Source organism: Chelonia mydas, chromosome 16 (assembly GCF_015237465.2).
Source record: "Chelonia mydas isolate rCheMyd1 chromosome 16, rCheMyd1.pri.v2, whole genome shotgun sequence".
In the NCBI taxonomy this organism is placed as follows: Eukaryota; Metazoa; Chordata; order Testudines; family Cheloniidae; genus Chelonia; species Chelonia mydas.
The window spans coordinates 18,434,799-18,456,836 of NC_057857.1; positions in this window are offsets into that span (position 1 = coordinate 18,434,799).

A 22,038-nucleotide genomic window follows, 5' to 3' on the forward strand; every position below is an offset into this window, starting at 1 on the left:
ATAAGAATAAAGCTCTGTCTTATAGCACTCAGGTGTCTAAGGTACTATACACAGTCTCGATGTGTTCTGGCACCTTTTATTAGACTCATGGCAGACCTGTACATTTCATAAGAGCAGGACTATAAACACTTAGCAGGCTTTTGGGCTCTGACTTTCTCAAAATGTACAATACGTATTAGTGCTTCTCCCCTTCTCTCTAGGATAATAATACAGAAAATACGACATTTGGTCTTAAATATTCTTGGACTCAGGGAATGAAAATATGGCTTTTTGAGCAGCAGCATTATCACGGCATGTATTTCACTCTAAATCACGTTCCTCAGTATAGCTGGGGAATAGAAACTAACATTTGTGACCATGTCTGTGGATGAATGCTCAGAGTTTGCTTCTCTATGCTTCACGAGCTCATCTGATTTTCTAGTTTGCAAATCTTCAGAGGCCCAGATGGATGTTAGCAAAAATGTTCATAAAGGCATCCTCCGAAGCAATCGGTTGGTGACAAATAGGCAGAATTGCTGGGGAAGATAGCAGGGGATGGAGGTTACAGCTGAGCAGCAGTGGTATAGCGGGAAAGTAACAGAAGTGGGATGAGCCTTGCAACAGAAACCAAGCAAGGAAGAGACCTCGGAGGGAAATGGTGAGACAAAGTGAGCAAATGACAGAAGGGCTGGGGAGGGGTAGCAAGCAGTGGGGAGAAAAGACGACCTCCTGAGGGATATGAAGAGTCTTAATAACTGGTGTAATTTTACTTTTGCGGAGCTCCACTGAGACAAGTTCTGGAAAAGAATGAGATACCATCTAGATCTGGCAAGGCAGATGGAGAGAGCTGCATTATTTATTCATTTTAATTGTCACACCAGGATACATTAGCGAGTGGGTGCATCTCTGCTGCAGTCACAGTCCGCTCTCGGTTTACTTAATTTTTTTACAGTTTTTGGTTTTAAAGGTTTCTCTAACCTTTATAAATACAGACCTTCGTCTCAGGCCCGGATCCTGCAGATGAATTTTATTGGGTTCTGTGCAGGCATGGGGGTCCACTTGTAAGAATCAGGCTGCATCACTGGAGACCAGAAAATAACCTGCATCCCTCCTGTTTATGTCCTCTCTCAGTTGTCACACATTTCCTCTGGCCTTGTTCTTCTACAGCAGAAGGCAGCATAACTGTCTTTTGTGTTCTTCTGCAATCAGCACATCTGAGGATGTGGCTCGCTCTGGGAATGATGGTGATTAGGCGAGGTGGAAGCAGAACTCACAACAAGAAAGTCAAATGCTGCAAAGGCAGCATTCCAGTTCCAGTGGCTGTTCAGGAGAGGCATGTTTTCTCTCCCCTTTTCATTCCTCATTATCAGACATGATTGCAAACATGTCAGACCAACGGTCCTGCTAACCCAGTATCGGATCTCAACCACTAGAGGGTTCAGAGGAATTCCATTTGTTCTATTCCATATAGGTTCCCATTCTCTGCTCATCAAACCACCTTCCAGTCATGCATTAAGCAACAGAACTAACGTCTCTCATGTGTGGTTTGCTAATCCTCTCATCTGGTCCCCAGGGAGAGAATTGTGTGTGCAATGTTTGGTTTTGAAGTGTATATGTTGCTGTGTGTTTATCTTCATGAAGGTAGGTCGGAGAAGTGCCCCTGGCACTTGGAGCAGGAGGAGGGGAGTTTTGTAGTGGTCCTTAGTCACTGTGTGAATTCATTCCACAGTCTGGGACCAGTCTCCGAGAACGCTCTCTTTCCTGCACAGAGCAGCTCTAACGTTATGGTAGAAAGTGCCATTCTACCAGAAGAAGAGTTGTCAACCACAATCTTCATCCTATGGCTTCAGGTGATCTTTGGACAGGCTGGGGCCAGGCCATGAGCACCTTGAAGTGGGCTACAGACTTTTAACTTGATTCAGTGTTCAATGAGAAGTTAGTGTAGTGAGTGGGCAGGTTTGGTGGGCTCACAGTAGCCCATGTTTCTGAGGAAATGCTGCAGGAAGGTGCATGGATCTCCATTGTGGAGAATTATGTAATATAACCTGTCCAAAGGGGAAGTTTCTTCCTGACCCCCATTAGTTAGAGTTTGGTTTATATCCTGAAGCATGAGGGTTCATATTCCTTGTGCACTTTGTACCCTGTGTAATGTAACTGGTTGGGTTTTTGGTCACAGAGATGTTTGGGGAATGGTGGTTATAGATCCACATGCCTGTGTTCACATGCAAACAAGGGAATTCAGGCACTTATGAAAGTACTTGCTATTCATCATTTGTTGTTCACAATTTTTTATTTGTTATGCATTATCCTCCCATCACAAAGCAGCTGCACCATATTTCAAGGAGAGAGACACTGCGCTCTCTCCCTCTTACGGGGATTTTACTTTCGTTCTTTCTTGGTGCATTGTTTTTCCCTTAATCTAAAATAAGTGACTCAAGCTGAGAGAACAGGCTTGCTCTTTCTGTTTGGAAAACATGACATTAATAAAGGAGGTTTTGTTCGGCTAAACTCTTTTCCTTCCATGTACCAGCACTTGCTGACTTGCCGTACAAGGATGATACAGCCTTCTGGCTCTGATAACTTCAGCTGAGTTTCTAGGAAACCCAAGAAGAAGGAACATTTTTCTTTCAACTATGCACTGAACTGGCCTGGTATGACCCTGCTGCAATAATCATTTCAGATTCTCTAAGGGAGAAAACCCATTTTCAGCAATGTGGAGGAATTTCTAATGATGAGGATCTTTCATAGCACAGTAGAGTAGCAATAATACACTCCATTAGTATCCAGTCTCCTCGCACAGAAGCTCCTGTTAGTCCTTTCTGCCTGTCTTCCAAAGACTTTAATAGTGATACGTTTAGAGTGCAAATTGCACTAGTCACTAATAACAGGTTCTTTTACTCAGACGGCAATGCCAAAATGTTATTGAGCTGGAGGTTGGTGAACCACACACAGAGACTTTGAGCTTTATGTCGTAAAGGTGAGTATAGTTGAAATTATAGAAAAATCAGTGCAATAAATACAGCAAAATGACCCCTGGATCGTACATACGTAGCCTTAGGCTGGCACAAGATCAAGCAATCCCCTTGTTCTGACATACTTACAACCTTATGGAGACCCTTAGAAACAAAGATGGAAGAAACAGTTAGTGGAGACCACCACAAGAAGAGATGACATTTCGGGCTGCTGTAGACTCAGTCACTCCCAGTTCCCATCTGTGATCACTCATGCATCAGGTTTTCATAGAACCATCGGGCTAGAAGGGACTGCAAGGGTCTAACCCCCTGCCAAGATGCAGGATTTATATAAGGTTTCCTAGCCCCTTTTCATACATTTACATACCAGTGACCATATTTACTTAGTTCTTGGCCCTTTATCCATAGGTGGCTTTCCAAGTACCCATAATCAAATGGCTGACACAGTTATTTGCATCAATACCACGTTAATACATTTCCCAGTGTTTCCAGTGGTTAATGAGTCTAACCTTATGGTTATACATACTAAAAAAATCCCCTAGAAATCTGTTATTTCAAGAATAAACTGGGTGGGTTTTTTTGCAGTAACTTGTTTTTTTCACAAAGCACTTACTGCTAAATATTGCTAAATCTTATAACCTGAGGTTAAGCATTCATGCGAACTCCTTTGCTATTTCATCTTACTATCAGAACTACTAACAGGCCCTGCAGGCCTCAGTTTATTGCCAAGCCTACCTTAGTTGTTATACATACTCTTATGTTTCCCTACTTGCATTACAGGTCTAATAGCTTCTATTTTGCTTTCTTAAAGCATTTTTAATATGCCTCAGCACAGGATATGTAATTTAGTCTTGCACCCTAAGATCAGGTCGGGGTTACAGATCAACAATAGATATATCTCCACAACAGCCAGATATCAGTCCATCTTTTTTCCCAGGAGACCAGCCCAGCCCGTATCACTCTGCTACAGCAGATCTGCAGGAAGTTGCGATAATGAGCAACTTGTAACAGAGGGAGATTGTTTTGACTTTGGCTGCTGGAAAACAGGGTGGGCAGGGAATGCTGACTCCCCAACCAAGAGAGAGGATGAGGAGTGATGATAATCTTGAGCTACAAGTAGCTGCTTTCAGAGGTGGTCGCTCTGAGTTTATAACATGGGAAATCTGTGAGTGGGGGAAGTGCCCAGTGTACCTGTCAAATGTTGTTAGTTCTAACTGTACTACAGCCAGCCAGTTACTCTGAGATAAGCCAGCTGACTTCATAGCTCCTTAATTTTAAGGCCAGAAGAGACCATTATGATCATCTAGTGTGACCTCCTGCATGACACAAGCCAGAGAGCCTCACCCAGTCATTTTGGAATCAAGCCCATAACTTCTGTTTGACATAGAGCGTATCTTTTAGAAAGGCACCCAGTCTGGAGTTAAAGACTGCAAGTGATGGAGATGGTTTTATTACAGCAGCAGATAGCTCTGTCTAGGTGCTTATATGGTGCCCACAATGTCTGATTGCCACACAAACATTAATCAATTCATCCTTGCACCTGGCCTGCGAGGTAGATAGGAACTGAGGCATAGAGAGACCAACTCACCGGCCCAGGGTTATTCAGAGAATCTGTAGCAGGGTTGGGAATTAACCCTAAGTCTTCTGATTCCGAGTCCAGTGCCTTAACTATAAAAGCAGCCTTCCCCGTCCTAAAGTTAGAAATGCCCTGGGATCCAAACCACCCTGTCCCCAGACTTTAGGGTGTTTGGATCTAAGCTTGGCAGCTAGAAGCCATCTTAAGCTGTCATCCATGTGGACAATCTTCTACCTCTTTCATACTTTCCCTTCCCAGCAACGTACTGACCCCTCTCTGTCTGCTGTTCCCTGGGCCTATGTGCTCTAAGAAGGCTGTCATGACAGGCTCGTCATCGCTCTGTGTCCCATGCTCTGCTCCTCCCAGAATCTCCCCAGCATGGGAGAAGTCAGTCAGCAAGGCCAGCTATCCCCACCTCACTCTCGTCATAGCAGTTAGGTAAGACGCTCCCATGGCCAGTGACGACTTTCCAGGCTCTTCGGGTAGCCCCTGCTGGGCAAGGCAATGGGTGAAGGAAGAGAAGGATTTTCCGGCAACTTCTGAAGCCCCTTACTGGAATATGCCGATGTGTGCTGGGTGAAAAGTGTTGAGAGGCAAACCCTTGGGGATCATTACATACCATCACACCACCTCATAAGCCACTGCAAAATACTTTCCTCTGAAGGGTTGTGATAAGGAATGAGGAATATAATAATAGCAACACATTCCTCTTTTCATCAGTATTCCTCAAAGTGTTTTACAAAGCAAGTCCATGTCATCCCCATTTTACAGATGGGCAAACTGAGGCCACGGGGTGGGGCCGCGACTTGCCAAGGTCACCCAGAAGGCTGAGCCAAGAATAGAATCCAGGTGTCTTGAGTCCCAGTTCCATACTCTAACCACTTGCCCGCGCTGCTAGGGAGTGAATGACTGCTATTCAGCATTGTGACCCTTATGAACACTGGTGTTTTCACCATGATCAGGACAGCAAGTGAACATTTGGTCGGGTTAAAAACGAAACCAACCACCACCAAAGGCTGGCTGTCAAACTAGCTCAGCTGGTAGCCTAGTATATGTCCCCCAGGAAGGCATTATTTAGAAGGCAGGAGCTTTTAAATAATGTCTCCTGCCCGCGTCCGATTTGGACACTGTTTAAATCTACATTCTGTTAACGAGCCTAGCACTACATCTCCCCCATTCATAAGGGAAGAGATTTATAATAAAATCATTACAGGCAAAGCAAATGAGCCAGGGATCCTTTGGCTGCCTTTGTCGGCTCAATGAGAGAACACAATTTATGAATCTGATGAATCTTCCCCCATATAATGTTAAGACCCATATAATACTCAGATGAGTAACTCTCCGTTTCCCCAAGTTTATTATGCTGTGCAAGAACAATAGCGGGGAGGTGGCTTCGGAGAAATCACAAGAGCTAGATGCATGGTTTGAGCAAAGTGTTCACCTTCACCTGGATGGGAACAAAGAAGAAAAGAATTACCAAGGTGAAAAGAAGAGGAGGGAGTGTACTAGTTAAAATATTCAGCTCTGCGTTACTCCACTGCACAGATCTGGAACACATCACATTCACGTCTAATTGCCTACAGTGAGGAATGAGGTTAGCACTGTAAGCAAAGATCTTCTTGTTGCTCCTCTGGAATACAGGCATGGAAACATAGGTGCCATGAGTTCTGTTGGGTCTCAACTCCTCTCTACTGCTCATTGGGAATCCAGCTACCTCTTCCACCAAAAGGAACTCGTGTTACTAAGCATGGTGTGCCATCAGTACCAGCATGTGATCTTTAGTGATATAGTGCTTTGGAGAGTGCTGAGAGATTGCGAATGAATGGGACATTCAGCTGTTCCTTCTTCCCACAAAAGGATGGCTGGGGATTGGTTCTCTCCTTGTTTGTTTAGTCTTCCAACCCTTTGTGAGCACAATGAAAAGCTGTCTATTTGCTGGAAATGGGCCCAAGTCTCAATATTTAGGTCCAGATTTTGAGCCCCCTGAAGTTCAAGGCGCTTTGAGTCTGGGATTTTACTTCAGGCCCATCTCTGCTATTATTATGATTTGATTGTATAGGGGACGTATGGAAATCCCAGCTGTTGGCATGTGATCAGTGCTGACGCCACCATCTCTCCCCATATAGAATGTTCTCTTTTGGTGTCGGAGACTCCGAACCGAGCATGGTATGTCTCTTACATGCGAGGCTTTCTGAGGCCACAAGCCTAGAGGGGATGTCTCAGGGTCCCCCTTGGGCCATGGGTTCCATTCCAGACTGTTTTCATAGCTCTTCTGTTTTGACCGACATTCTTTATATTCTCAGAGACCACCATTGAAATTGGTTAGTCTCTAAGGTGCCACAAGTACTCCTTTTCTTTTTGCGAATATAGATTAACACGGCTGCTACTCTGAAACACCTCATACACTAGCTCACAAAGGATTTTACATGGCTACTGCATGGTTTGAGGCCACAGTGAGCTTTCTGGAACACCTCCAAGTTAGACCGACTCTATGTGCATGAAATCCTATCTCGGAATGCACAGTGTCCCGTGAGTCTGTGTTATACCAGGTTTCCACAGATCAGGCCCTAGCACATGCTGCATTATTCGTGCAGCGCATTTGGTAATGAAAACCTGTGTTCTGTGTCCTGTCTGTGGTGCCGCAGAAGTGTAAAGACCAGGTCACAGGAGGCTCAGCAATGGCTGCATTGGGAACTGAATCACAAAACACTAGGGTGTTGCAAACTAAGCAATCAGTCAATTTATGGATGCCAGTAAGCCTGACATTAACACTGAGTTTCACAGGGCTCTGCGTGTTTAAAAGCCAGAGACTTATGGATGCTGTGTAAATGATCTCTGCCCTGGAGATGTGATTCAGAAGCATTCTCACTTCAGAGGTATGTAAAACTGAAGAATCATCCACAGATTTTATAAACAAGTTTAAATTTCATGTTTCTTATGCTATGATGGTAGCAGAGGAGACCCCCAAATGAACTGACACGTGGAGATTTCACACCACTAAGGCTAGTTCAGGGTCATTCCTCCCTCGTGCTGGGCCGAACAAGTGCCCGAAAATACTTCCCGACAATATTGCCTTCAATAAAAAAGAGTGACTTGACTTACCAGCCGGTGCTTTCCACCAGTACCCTAGTAAATGAGCGCACAGGCAGGAATGCTTGCAGAAAGAATGAGTTCTAAGTGAAGAGCAAATAATATTTGCAGAAAACAAATTCCAAACTAGCAAACAGGAACATTTAAACCAGAAACCCGACTCTACGAGTTCTGCTGATCCAGCCAGAGAGCAGAAACAGCATCACATGACCGACCAACCCAGCTCACATTTGGAATACCTAATGCTCACGGCAGCCAGATCGATGATGAACATGCCATCCCCACAAAATACACGTCTCAGCCATCCCTAGTGACTAGTGCACTGAAAAGATGGGCAGGAGCGTTGGCTTTTCCAAGAATGCTCAGTAGCTAGGCTACTGCACCAAGACTTCCCAGACCTGGGTTCTATTCCTGGGCTAGCCAGTGACCTGTTGTGTGACCTTGGGCCAAGCACTCCCCCCTCCCACCACCACCTTTGTTTCTCCTCCCACCTTTTGTCTTTCTATCTATTCAATTTGTAAGCTTTCTGGGACAGGGAGGTACTTCTACCATAGTACATGTTTATACAACGCCTAGCATGATGGGGCCCTGATCTTGGTCAGGGCTTTTAGGTTACCCCACAATACAGATAATGAAAAATACAAAGATAACTCTTGCTACCACAGGAAGTTGGCAATGGTGATGTCTGGCAAAGCAGAGGAAACTGGCATCTGTCGGCAGTAGGGTGGAGAGGCAGCCTGTGTTCCTTTCCTGTAATCATATATCATCATATGTACATCACCCCCTTGTAACCTCTGTGAGGGAGGAAAGGGAGAGGGTGCATTGCGAAGCCTTTGTGAAATATGGTGGGTCTTCCTATTAGGAGCCTCTTCTCCTCCCTTCCCCTTGTGCCCCAGCCATCCAGAAAGGAGTCTGAGAACAACCCCCACCACCAGTGCTGGCAGGTACAGTTTCCAGTTGCTATCGCTTTTCCATTTCTGGCTGTGACAGGTGACTCCGCATAATCCCTTTGGGGGCTGGGGCTATTGCAAAAACAAACTAGAAGGGCCTTATAAAAATCAACGCTCATGAGAAATCCAAGCCAATGAGTCAGAGTAAACTCTTTGTCCAGCTGTACTCTCAGGCCTTTGGCAGGTAGATTTGTCTGCTACTAAAGATGTCGTGCACTTTAACTCCCTCGTATCACAGCACAAGTTGTGAGCAGATCCACCAATAACAGGCAGCCGTAGAGGCCCAGTGGCTAAGCCAATTTTCATTCTCCTGTCAGATTCCAGATTGGATCCAGCTAGAACTTGTAAAGAAAAGGCACCTCCCTGTTTTCAGTCCGTCATGGCTCTTCGTTCCTCCCTAAGACAGTTCATTAAAAAAAATGATTAAATAAAGTCAGATGAAAAGGCACAAGAAGCACAAGGCACATTTGGGGCTGATGAACAGACTGTATTAGGGACAAAGTCTAGTCCCTGCAGGGAAGCTTTGCAGGTCAGGAATCTTCCCCTGGAGGGCACAGGGAATAGGCAGAGTCATTCCATAATCCTTGTCCTGTAGTAGTTTCCGTGACACATGCCCATCCCTATTAGGCTAGGAGGATCTCTGGTACATTTACACAGTCCTGTTTCCTCTGAACATGCCCTTCCCCTCCCCGCTCAGCCTGACTTCACCCCAGGCCGATCCTGCATGCTGCTGCAGATGGATCCTTGCAACGCACAAGCCTGAAGTGTGCACGGACGTTGGCCCTTCCTCCCTCTTCAGAAATTGCCAATGAGACAATGGCTATTTCCTCCTATGTTTTAGGAGTGATTAGAAATTATCCGCTGAATTATCTCCTCAAACAGTTCTTGGTCTGTAGCTCATTCATGAATGTTGCCAATATTCCAAATGTGAGGGGCTTTGATTGAATGCATAGGCCACAGGGGATATTTCTGATCCCTGGTTGGATCGGGGTAACTCTTAGAATCAGGCTTCGCGTGAGAATACGCCACTTCAAATCTGGCCTTCTGCAGATATTCCCAGGTGTACAAGGAGGGCGGGATTGTGAAGACGTCTCCCACTGGTGAGTGGTTACTCACCCATTTGTTTCCATGGGGTTACTGGCAGGAGTATGTGCTCCCCAAGCACTGGACAACTGAGCCCTGCGTTTGCTGTTTCTGCCAACGTTCCTGCCAGTATTGCTAGAATATTCCAGGAAAGAGCAAACACGGCACAAACGCAGTCCCGGAAAACTTGTCCCAATAGCCAGGCATCAGCAAACGAAAGGTTTAGTTACCCTTCTCAGGACAGGAAAAACACAGCACTGGTTCTGTCCTGCACTGAGATGTGCTGGGGAAAATATTTCAGACCACACCTCCTATCCAAGGAGGCACTACGCTTCAATAATGAGTAAATGAGCCACATCCACATCCAGATGCACTGGAAGGCAGACTCCCCAAACTGGCCACCTGAACTGCTCACAAAAGTCTTCATTTGCCCATTGCAAACAGATGTTTGAAGCTCCAAGTGCCCAGCTGTGGGTACAACTGCAGGATTTGTACATGCAGTTTGGGGACTAGTTATGAACATGGGGTCCACTGTCTCCAAATAGGGGCCTTTTTCTTTTTTCTTTCTTTCTTTTTTTTTTTGCAAGGGGGAGTGAAAGGTGCTATCTAACTAAGGGATTCTTACTGGTGGTGATAATGGTGGTGTTATTAAGGAACCACATCTGGCCAGAAATGGAAGGGCGGGCAAGTGTACCTTCCCCGAGGCAGAGCAATTAAATTGCTTCTTCCAGGACTTGTTCTCACTTTAATGTGAATGCTGTGGATTGCCTGTTCTGTTTATGTTACACTGAAATATATCTCACTTAAAGGCCAGAAGAAGTTTTGCTGCGCTTCAAATAATGTCAGTTCCTTGCAACGCTCCCAATTATTGCCATCCGGGTTACTCTGCATCCACAAAATGTAACATAAAATGTTAGATCACCATTCATCAGTGCCAACAAGTGAGGTGCCTTTTGTATGCAATGAAAGTCTATGGGCAGAGTTACAGCCAGCACAAAATGCTACTGTCTTTGTTTATTGAAATAGTCTCTCTCCATTATTTCACAAGACAGATTCAAGCAACTGCAGTAGGAAAAATAAAATACAGGCACGGTGGATTGTTGTGTTTGAGCAAAGATCGTTAAGAGTCTGGAGGCGAATTAGAAATGCCGTGAACAACTGAGTTTTTACATGATTGATTTGACTGAGTTTAACTGAAACCACAAGAGCAAGAGAGTGAGAATTCTGTTTCTCATTGGCTCTGTAAAAACTCCACTTCCACAAGGATAACTTGTGTGTGTGTGTGTACACCCTGCTCTCAGTTAGACAGAATCAGAACTGCTCAACTGTGTGGCATAGACCCAATACTACTATAAGCTAATGGAGATTCTCCTTAACCTGAAATGGTAGAAGCCTGTGCTTTTAAAACTGATGCATCTGAGTTCAGTCCCAGACAGGGTGAGTGATTCATCCAAAGTCTGACAGCAAGACAGTAACAAAGTCAAGAATAAAATCTAGATCCCTGGTTGAAAAGGCTTATACCTTAACCACAAGACCATCCTCTGATCTATCGATGTTATTTCTATGGCATCTCTTTTCCTGGTATGTGCATTTGCATTAATGGGCTGTGTGAGGGGGAGAAGATAGCTGGCACGATGGGACACTAGATTTAAAGTCCTAGATTTGAATCCTGACTGAGGTGAAAAGTAAAAATGAATGTATTGCTCTCTATTTCTGGTCTGACTGACACTAGAAGTCACGAGGAAGTGTAAAAAAGCATAAAAGGTTGAGGCCAATTGTTCCATCAGAACTGATTTGCCTGACATTGACAGCTCCACGTACGCTGCCGTTGCATGTCACAGTGCTCTATTTAGCCAGATACCCCTCTGCATGCGCTCCTCGCTAGCAATATGCTGCCTGCAATGGCATCTTGGAAGCAATTTATGAAAGACATACAGGTGGAAAGCAAATCAGATTCCTGTCAGACAGTTCATTGCTCAGTAATCCATGTATATTTCAGATGTGACACCAATTTTGTTGTGAGGATCTGCTACACAAATGTTAATGAAGAACCTCTGCATTCAGTCTGCACTGATAACTTACCGGGAGCCCTCTGCAAAGGCTTGGCAATGGAGGAAGAACCCTGGCACCGATCTGGCAGTATTTAGCATTTGCTTTTAGGTGGTAATGTGGGGTTCGCACCGATCTCTGGAGATCTGGGTAAGAAGATGGCTTTTGGTCACTAGGGGTCCTCAGTCTAAGACCAAACAGGTTCCAGCTCTGGTAAAATTCATTATGGTCCACAACTGAAGGGTTGCTACTTATCACCTGAACCTGCTTACACAGTGCTCAGATTGCTATTGGAAGGAGCATGGTATAAATGCCCAGAAACAGTGAGTTCTGAGCTACTTAGGAACCAGAATTAGACCCAATATCTTGTTGGCTGGTTGATTATGGTCTTTAAGATAAATCATCTCTGCTGGATTTCTGGGTTCTTTAACTTTTAGGTAGGTCAGACAACATTAGACAGTGATGTTCTTGGAAAAAAGAAAAGGAGTACTTGTGGCACCTTAGAGACTAACCAATTTATTTGAGCATAAGCTTTCGTGAGCTACAGCTCACTTCATCGGATGCATACTGTGGAAAGTGTAGAAGATCTTTTATACACACAAAGCATGAAAAAATACCTCCCCCCTCCCCACTTTCCTGCTGGCAATAGCTTATCTAAAGTGATCACTCTCCTTACAATGTGTATGATAATCAAGTTGGGCCTTGTTCTTGGAAACATCTTACCTCTGCCCATCCTCAGCCATAATGCCTAATCTTTGAGATGCATCTCTGCCTGGAAGTATGGGGGGAACATTTCTTGAGGGAATCCTTTTAGGTGGGGTTCATGTTATGCTAACTGATGGGCAATTCCCCAAAGAGATGGAGTCTTCCTCTATGCACCCAACCCGCTTGGACTGGAAATGTCATGTAACCAGGATCCCAACAGGATGTCCTTCTCCCAGTTGGGTCAGGAATGCGGGAGGAACAGCCTTTCTTGTGGTAATCATGCAATTCCACTTCTATCTATCTGTAGTATTACTAAGGCATGCATCCCCAGAAGCTTCCAATCCTGACTGTAACCAAAAGAATGGCAGGAAATTAGGAAAACTCCACATATTTTTAAAAATAAGTTAGCCAAACTTTCTAAACCTTAAAAAAATCAGTTTGAATCTTAGTAGAAGCTTTCAGAGTAACAGCCGTGTTAGTCTGTATTGCAGTTTCCACGATATGCTATGCATCCGATGAAGTGAGCTGTAGCTCACGAAAGCTCATGCTCAAATAAACTGGTTAGTCTCTAAGGTGCCGCAAGTACTCCTTTTCTTAGTAGAAGCTTTGAGTCAGTTCTTTCTTCCCCTGAACAAGTTCACCTATTGGATAGCTGATCAAACACCATGGTGATGGTCACAGTATAGAACCTAGATAATATATATCCCCAAGCAGCTAGTCACAGTTGGGGACCCTTGGGACATTCCAGTTGGGGTTACAAATTGCTCATGGAGTCTAGTATTTGCTTTGATGCAGTCTTATTTATTTACAAGAAACATACAAAGTCTTTCTCCTGCAGTGGCAGAAGGACCCAAGAGCAAAAGGAGCAGTTTCTTAGCTTACAGGCCCAACTAATTTCAGCCAGCACTCCCTGACCCAGTACCGTTCTCTAGGCTTCTTCCGGGGTCCCAACATGCTCATGGGCTGTTGCTTGGCTTTCTCTCTCTGCTCTCTGTCTCTTTCGCGTACATGTCTGCACCCCAGCTTGTCTTTCTCACAAACCCACAGACACACCCACCCACTCAGTTTCATTGAGGTTTTAACTCAAGCCCTAAAAAGCCCGCTTTTAAGCCAGCTCAGAACAATTACACATAATGGCCACACCACCATGCGTGGGGTGTTGCCAGTCGAAGTAGCGGAGCGGTAGCCACGCATAAATTCTTTGCCCCTACTTTTCTATGAACCTCTTCTATGGTCTGTGGCAAGTCATGTCCCCTCTCTGTGCCTCAGTTTCACCGTCTATATAAAAGGGAGGATCATGCTGACCCACCTCACGGAGGGCTTGTGAGACTTCATTCATTCATGTTTCTAAGGGTATGTCTAGACTGCAGTTGAACAGCCCCTTAACCTGCAAGCCCGATTCAGCTGGCATGGGGTTTTTAACTGTGGTGTAGATGTCTGGGCTCAGGCTGGAGCCCGGGCTGTAGGACCCTGTGAGTCCCAGAGCTCAGGCTGCAGCCCAAGTCTGAACGTCTACACTGCAATAAAACAGCCCCTTAGCCCGAGCCCGGGTCAACTGGCATGAGCCAGCCGTGGGGGTCTAATTGCAGTGTAGACATACCCGTAAGGGTTTGAGATCAGGGGCTAACGCACTGGAGAGCAGGGCAGCGTTGCTCTCCCTCCTCTTCGAAAAGCAGCAGGGAGCTCTCCCTGGCTTGGATAAGCAACATTCCCCCACAACTCACCCTCTCCTTGGCTGGCATGAAGAGCGCTCCCCCATCCTGCCTCAGTCCACTTAAACCCCTGCTCGAGATCACTGGATGGCAGGCCCCGGAGAGGCACCAACAGCTCGTTATTACTATCCCCAGCTCCTGTCTATCTACCACACGTGCAGTTCTTTTGTTTCCAAGGGCATGGTTAGGGTCCGGTACTTTTGTTTGGTCACCTCTTCTGATCTTGGCTCCGTCCATGGTGGTGCGAAGAACAACCGAAGGAGATGAGGAGTCATCTGCCTTCATGGAAATGCAGCCACAGGGGGCTCCCATTCTAGCAATTTCCTGGCATCTGTGGCCTCCCAAAGCCCCTTTATCATCGGGATCTTTCCAGTGAGGAATATTAATGCCAGGCTATAGTATGGAATCAAGTTTGAACAGAGATTAAGAATAACGAGGCGTCAGTCCCTCTGTCCTTCCGATCTCAGCTGTTAACTCTGTGGGTGCAGGGAACTCGGTGTGTTTGTTTGCTGGTGCATTCACTCCCTGATTTTCCATGCTGCGGCAGTCCTATTTTAGTGGGCACTGGTGGAGTATATACATCACCAGTGCTGTCTGTCTGCTGCAGGAAGCGCTCATCTGAGCGGATAATTCTTAAATATAATACTGCAGTGGGTTAGGGATTATGGTAGTTTAGGCAGGCAGATGCCTCCCTAGATCAGCTTCCTGCTAAATTAGCATTAGCTTTTTACAGCCCCAGCAAGCTGTCTGCTTCTCAGACACTCTGTTCGCGAAGCACGCTGTTCTGCTGGGCTTTAAAAAGGGCATTGCTCTGTAATAAATTGGCCTGCATCAGCTATAACAACACATGCGATAGGATCCAAGAAGACCCCTAAGGTACTTTATGCTAACTGAGACAAGATATGCTGTTGAGAAGCACAGCTCTTTTCAGTGGGGTCTTTTCTGCCTAACATTTTACCTGTCACCAAACACCCCAGAAACATTAATGGAATCTATGCTTGCTCCTCTGAGGAAAAGGAGTATTAGCCTCCTGTTTGACAGATGAGCTGGGGCCCAGAGAGGCAGATTCCCTAGCTGGTGTAAATTATCAGAGGCCCAAGTGACTTGCCCTAGATCACACAGGCAACATATGGCATGCAGGGGATTGAACCCAGGTCTCTAGAGTCATTGTTCAGTGCCTTAACTCCAAGAGCCTGAGCACATCTGGCACAAAGACAGAGTCCATGGTGGGAATGATTCAAAGCAAGCCGGGACCATTGTATCCTCAACAGACAGGCCTCTCTGGGAGGAGGAAATGGTGTTTCTGAGTGTTTGTGGTGAGCTGTTGCTGGAGACAATGTGGTAGGGTGTCCAGGAAGTAATAATTTTACCAGTTTTCCAGTCATCCAGAGAAAGGACCTGATTTTCTAATGTAAAAAATAAGCATAAAAACAGCCTTTAAAAAATTCTCTCTCTATACACTCAAAAGAAGGGCCCAAGTCACTTGAAAGGTCACCTTTATTATACTGAATTAATTTTATTTCAAAGGTGCATTCGTAGCAGTGATCTCATCTCAGGATCTTTCACTGGCGTAGCCCTTTGTCCCGTTCCACCCTCCTCCTCCCTTTGCTGTCGCCATCCTTTGCTGTGTTAAATTTGATTTAGTTGTAAGCTCCTCAGGGTAGGGCCCTGTCATTGTTTATTTGTCTACAGAGTGCCCTTGCATACCTGTGGTGCTGAGTGCATGATAAACAATAGCTGGCTGCAAAGCTCCTGTACTCTGCCTCCCAGCCCCACCAAAGTTCACAAACTCCTTTTAAGGTAAGCGTCAGTTTATAGCTAGACACACACCGTTTGTGCCTGTAGTGCCTGCCCTGATTCCCTGCACGTGTTGCAGCCAAAATGCGACCAAAAGCTGCATTTCAGGGACAGGTTGTTCCATAATTCTACATGATGGAGTTTCTTGCCTCTCCTCTGTCTGAGACCTCTGGAATCAGCCGCTCTTAGAGGTCGCACAGGGGACTAGGACTAGGTTAACTACGGATTTTATCTGGCACGTCAGTTCTTGTGTTCCCTATGTAACACCTGATATGGGATCTGAAATATGACTAGCCCAGGGAATTTCTTATACCTCTCTTTTGTCACTCATCTCACTGTCACAGATGGGAGGAGAAATTCCAAATGGGTTTTCTATGGAGCACAGGCAATCGACAAACTCTGATCTTCCCCTTAACTCTGCTCATTACATCACCTCACCCTCCCACACTATTTGTCTGTTTTGTCCTCCTGTCCACCATGTGGCTTATGAGTTCTCTGGGGCAGAGACTTTCTACGTTAGGTGATGAAAACCATCTAGCCGAGATCAAGGAACCTCATACGTATGGAAGTTTCTGCTCCAAAGTTCAAAGACTGTAGTTTTAAAACCTCCCAGATCAGATCCAACCATTTATCCTTCTGCTTCTCAGCCATTTGCTGCTCCCCTTGTTCTTGCATTCACATTTGCCTGTGTTGCCCCTGCAGCGATTAGTAAGTTGCTACAAAGCTCTGTGATGCCGTGGGGAACACTTTCAAATAAAAGAGAATGAAGACCAATATTTCTTCCAGGTTTCACCTTGGCAACAGTGGCAATGAAGACTTCTAGTCCAAGCAAGAGAGTGGGAATCTAGATTCCTACATTCTCTCCCTTGGTCTGTCGCTGACTTGCTGTGTCGTGACCTTGGGCAAGTCACTTCACCTCTTTGTGCCTCAGTATCCCCATGAGTAAAATGGGGATATGAGCCCTTATCTAACCTCACCAACAGAGGGTGATGGGACACTTATTTCTTGATTGCTATGAGATCCTTTGGTGTAAGATGCCAGGTAGCAAATTCTCCTCCATCACATTCAGAAAAAGGTGGCAAAAAATCCTTACAACCCCTGTTCAGCTCCAGAGCACAGAAGAAAATCCATCTCAGCCTCACCTATATGGAATAACCCAGGCAGGACCTGTTTTTAAACCAGCAAAGTAGATTTGACCCTGCTAGATTTGACACTATAACTTTCCGGAGAGAACCTAGACTCAGGTTTAGGGGCTCAGTCCTACGAGGTGCACAGCTGCCTTTCCCCTTCAGCGGTCACTGAGGGCATTCAGCACCTTATGGGCCTGATCCAAAACCCATTGAAATGAATGGAAACACACCCATTGACTTGAGTGGACCAGGGTCAAGCATGAAAACATAAGACATCTCCTCCCTCAGAATGCAAAGGGTGATGCAGACAATGCCCTTTGCAACCACCAGGCCTCTTAATTCTGACTGCTTTGCTCCAGGATCTCCAGTGCCTCTAGCAATGTTCTGGGAGGTTGGATCTGGAAGGGCGCAGGACTGGACCAAACTCCACCATCCATGACCACTGACCTATTCCTACAAACCTTCCTAAGCTACTCCAGAGCACGTTTCCGCTGCAGTATCCTCCACCAACAGCCCCCACTCTCCAGAGCCCCTTGATTTTATTTCCAGTTCTGTACCAGCACTTCTGTTATACTGCATGCTGAATAATTTATAATTTGTTCACGAAAGAAAGGGAGAAGGGGAAGGTGGGAAAAATATGTATAAATATATATTTGAAAAAAATAGAAAAGCAAAAAAACCCTATAAACTGCTCCTTTGATCTAATCTAGAATAAATTATACATAATGAAGCTGGTTGGTTTTGCTTGCAGACAGCATGACTGAAAAAAAGAGAAAGAAAGCCAAACCATTTCAGCTAATAACAATGTGTTCGGCGTACATGTTTCATCTGTTATTATTTTTGCGACAGCTTGCTCAGATTTTTATGCAAAAAAAAAGTCCATCTTTTAAAAAAAGAATAGGATATGCAGGCTATGATTTGGTAATAATGCTCTGAAGCAAGATTTAGTTTAGACGGTGGGGATTATTTTTGCTGCAGTGACAAGAATAAGGGTTTCTCTGACATGTACTGTGGCTCTCTGGAAAGATATTAAGGTCACAATGTCCATTGTAATAATACTGTACTTTGCAAAGGATCACCACAACAACACCACTGAGGTGCTTAACATATTATTAAGGGGAAGGAGAACAGGTCTTGTGGTTAAGCTATTGGACAGGATGGACGTGGTGTTCATTTCTTGGCTCCTCTTCACCTTTCCTGTGGCCTTGCCTATGTCATTTATTCTCTCTGTGCTTCCATCTGTAAAATGGGATAATATCCACTAGCTCCCTTGAGCTCTTTGGGTGATGGACTGTCCCTTACTATGCCTATGTGCAGACCCAGGCACAATGGAGCTTCCATCTTGGTTGGGGTCCTCTGTGTCTTACCATAATACAAATCATAATGATGTGCATCTGAGGAAACGGAAGCACAGAAAGATATGGGGACTTGCCTAAGGTCAGGCTGCCATTTGGTGTCGGAGGTGGAGCGGTTCTCAGGAATTTTGGATGCCATGCCCCCGTTCTAACCACTAGACCACATTCCCTCCCCTCACATGTAGGGTGACCACCCATCCCGAATTGGGCAGGACAGTCCCCAAATGTACATTTCAAGTCCTGATCCCAGGCTGAATGACTCCAGGACAGCATTTGTCCCGGATTCCCTGCGGTGCGGCTCCGTGCCTGTCTGAGGCTCAGGGAAGGCCCCAGCCTCTCCCTGGTGGGGGGGATGAGGTGGGCCTTAGCCGCCCATGCCACAAGGCCCTTCCCCCTGATCCTCCTCTTCCCCCTGAGGCCTCGCCCTGGGGAGGCCAGAAGCCAGAGCTAGGCAGTAGTAAGAGCCGCCCAGGGAAATCAGTACTGCAGCAGTCAGTGCAGAACTGGATTGGCTTTCGCAGATGAGAGGGATATTGACCAAAGAGCCAGAGCTCCCAAAATAAAAACAACATCCAAGGTAATAGAGAGCCTACTGGCCCTTTAAACAAGCAATTCCATTGTATATCCAATAGTCAGTGATGTCAGTTGCAATCTGGGTCAGTTGCTGACCAAAAGGTGCTTCACTGAGTTGAAACTTTTGTTTATGAGACCAAAGAGAGAGACTACTAGTGGCAAATGTGAATCATCAGGATCAGGACTGGGTGGGGGGGGGGGGGAATCCTTTAAGGTTTGCACTTGTAAATGTCTGGAAATCAAATCTAGCTATCAGTCAGCATTCTCAGCAACAAGAGATGGTTTCATAATACTGTCTCACAAATGGTGACGGTATCTCTCTTACACCTCTCCCTCGTCGCAGGGAGACTTAGAGCCGTTTGAAAAAATTGAATTTTCCTTTCAGGGGAAATTTTGATAGTTTGAAATTACTTTTCTGGGTTCCAAATCAGAACAAAAGAAAACAAAAATCAAAATATCAAAAATTTACACAAAAAGAAAATCTCCCCAAAAGTTTCAACTCAGAAATGTCTACCTGGAAAAAGTTCCCATTTTGGATCAAAATGAAACATTTTGATGTGTCAAAACAAAATGTTTTGTTTCAGATCTATGTACCAGCCCTTGATAATCACCATTCTTTGGTGAGATTACATCCCATTATGTTTGTCTACGTAATAACTAGGGCTGCACAAAGTTTGGCAACTGAGTTCACATGAGCCTTTTTAATTGGTTACAAATTTGACCTTGAGGCGTTGGGTTAGTTCAATCCTTAGTTGAAACTGTAGACTTTTATTCAGTGTAAACCCAAACTCCGCCCAGGTGTACAAAAGAGGTCCATGAATCTTAGCACAGCTTGCAATAAAAACCAAGCTTGAGTTCCATGTATGTTGAATGTTGAAATTATTCTTCATCTGAACTTGATATCCACACCCATGTTCATATTGAGAGTTGGGATACTCCTGCGTTTCTTTAACTCCCTCCAGCTCCCGTCGCTTTTATTTTAAGCAATGAGAAATGGGGAATTAGTGATTTATGCACATTTATAATATATGCCTTAGGCTAACTTTCTATACTGCTCCTACTTCCCAGTCCAAGTTGTGCTGCTAAGGGCTCCAACACAAGACACGTGGTCTAATCCAAGAGTTCATAGCATTGAGTCCATTTTGACAAAGACACTGTCAAAGGGGCACATCACCCTTCCCATTCACCATAATGTGTCATGCTCCCTGTGTCAATTACACTGGGGCAGTATTTAACATATTTTAGGGGGGTTTAATGGAATTTGGAAGCTGGGGAAAGGAGTAGAAGCTCCATTTGAGCTGCTAGCTCTTTGTGGAGCAACAGCGGTCCATGGACCAAACACTGAGAACTGTTCCTCTGAGCAGATTCTGGGGACAAGGGAATGACTCAGACAATTCCTAGAGGTTATCAATCAGTTCCCTAGACAACAACGTATTTTAAACTCAGTGTCTAATATTTCATTGTGGGTCAGCTTTACTGAGTATCTGGCCCACTGTTGCCTAATGAAAGTATAGAACTAAGTTCCTGGGATAAGAGGATCTTATTTTAATGGGAAGTTTTCCCATTAATAGATACTTGGCTGGTACTAACCATTCAAAGAAAATATTAGCCCTGAAGGCTGGGAAAAGGAAACTAAGTTACCTGAAACTGAGCTGAACAAATCAAATGAAGTTTCAGCATCTTTCAGATCAATTGCAATTATAAATCTAGCTAGAAGAAAATGACTGTTCACTGAAGAACGAGGAGTATTTGTGGCACCTTAGAGACTAACAAATGTATTTGAGCATACGCTTTCGTGAGCTAAAACCCACTTCATTGGATGTGGGTTTTAGCCCACAAAAGCGTATGCTCAGATAAATTTCTTAGTCTCTAAAGTGACACAAGCACTCCTCGTTCTTTTGGCTGATTCAGATTAACACGGATGCCCCTTCTGAAACTGGTTCACTAAAGACTCACTTAAGGGCACTCTTATTAGAGAAATCTAGTACCAAAAAGGCTAACATATCTTCGACTGCCACCTAAAGCCAGTCTCATTATAAAGATCAAATGATGACATAGACTCTTGTAATCTCGCTATTCCATTTCTTTGCTCCAAGTAGCAGCTCTATAAAGAGGATGATCTATTTTCTTGGCATGGTTCCGGACTCTTGCAATGTTGACGGGATTGATTTTGATCTTTTTTACATCAGTGTGGCTCCATTGACGTCAATGCAGTTACTTCCCATCAGGATGACATCTGGATTGGGCTCCGGGGCCAGATCCTCTGCTGATTTGAACTGGCGCTACACCAACTTACACCAATTCAGGGTATGGCCCCAAGTCTTGAAACTATAAGAGCTGCGAAGCTGCAGTTAAGGAGCATGGACTCACTCTGAACATTTGGAATTCTTACCAAGTTTCTGACCCCTTTTCTCTTAGGAGCAGCATGAATTATTACGATGTGCCGCAGAGTCTGGTTTGTCATTTATAACGTATTTAATCAGTAAGAGATTGGTTTCCATTGCGTCAAGGAGTAAGGTGCCACTAACTGTTGACAAAGTACGTCTGATATCAGCGGAATTGAGTACTCTATTTTGTTCCCTCTGGGTTCATAAAGTTTGGGGTTTTTATTTTTTAAAAAAAAGCTCAGCTTTTGCTGCCTGACAACTATAATTGCCTTGATTTAGATTAATTAGGCTTTTCTTCAAAATTCACCAGCTCATTGGGAAAATTAATGCACCCAATGGTTATGGTGGTTAATTTATTTAAAACCAAGTTGCAAACCATGACGTTGACAGCAGTAAGTTTGAGCTACTATCCTCCCTCCGCGCTAGCTCAGCCCCACCCTCTCCCAACCGCCTTCAGTTCTTCTCAGACAGCATTGTCCATATTTCTGCTAGGTCAATGGAGCCACAGCACCGCAAACAGATTTGCAGGTTTGGTAAGGTAAAAGAGATTTGGGTGACTTTGCAGGATGATTTCCAAATGTAAATGTACCTAGGGTGAAATTCAGATCAGTCCAGAGATCTAGCATAAAGCCTCTGCATCACTTACACCCTCAAAATAGGAATGAAGTGGTGCTGAAGTG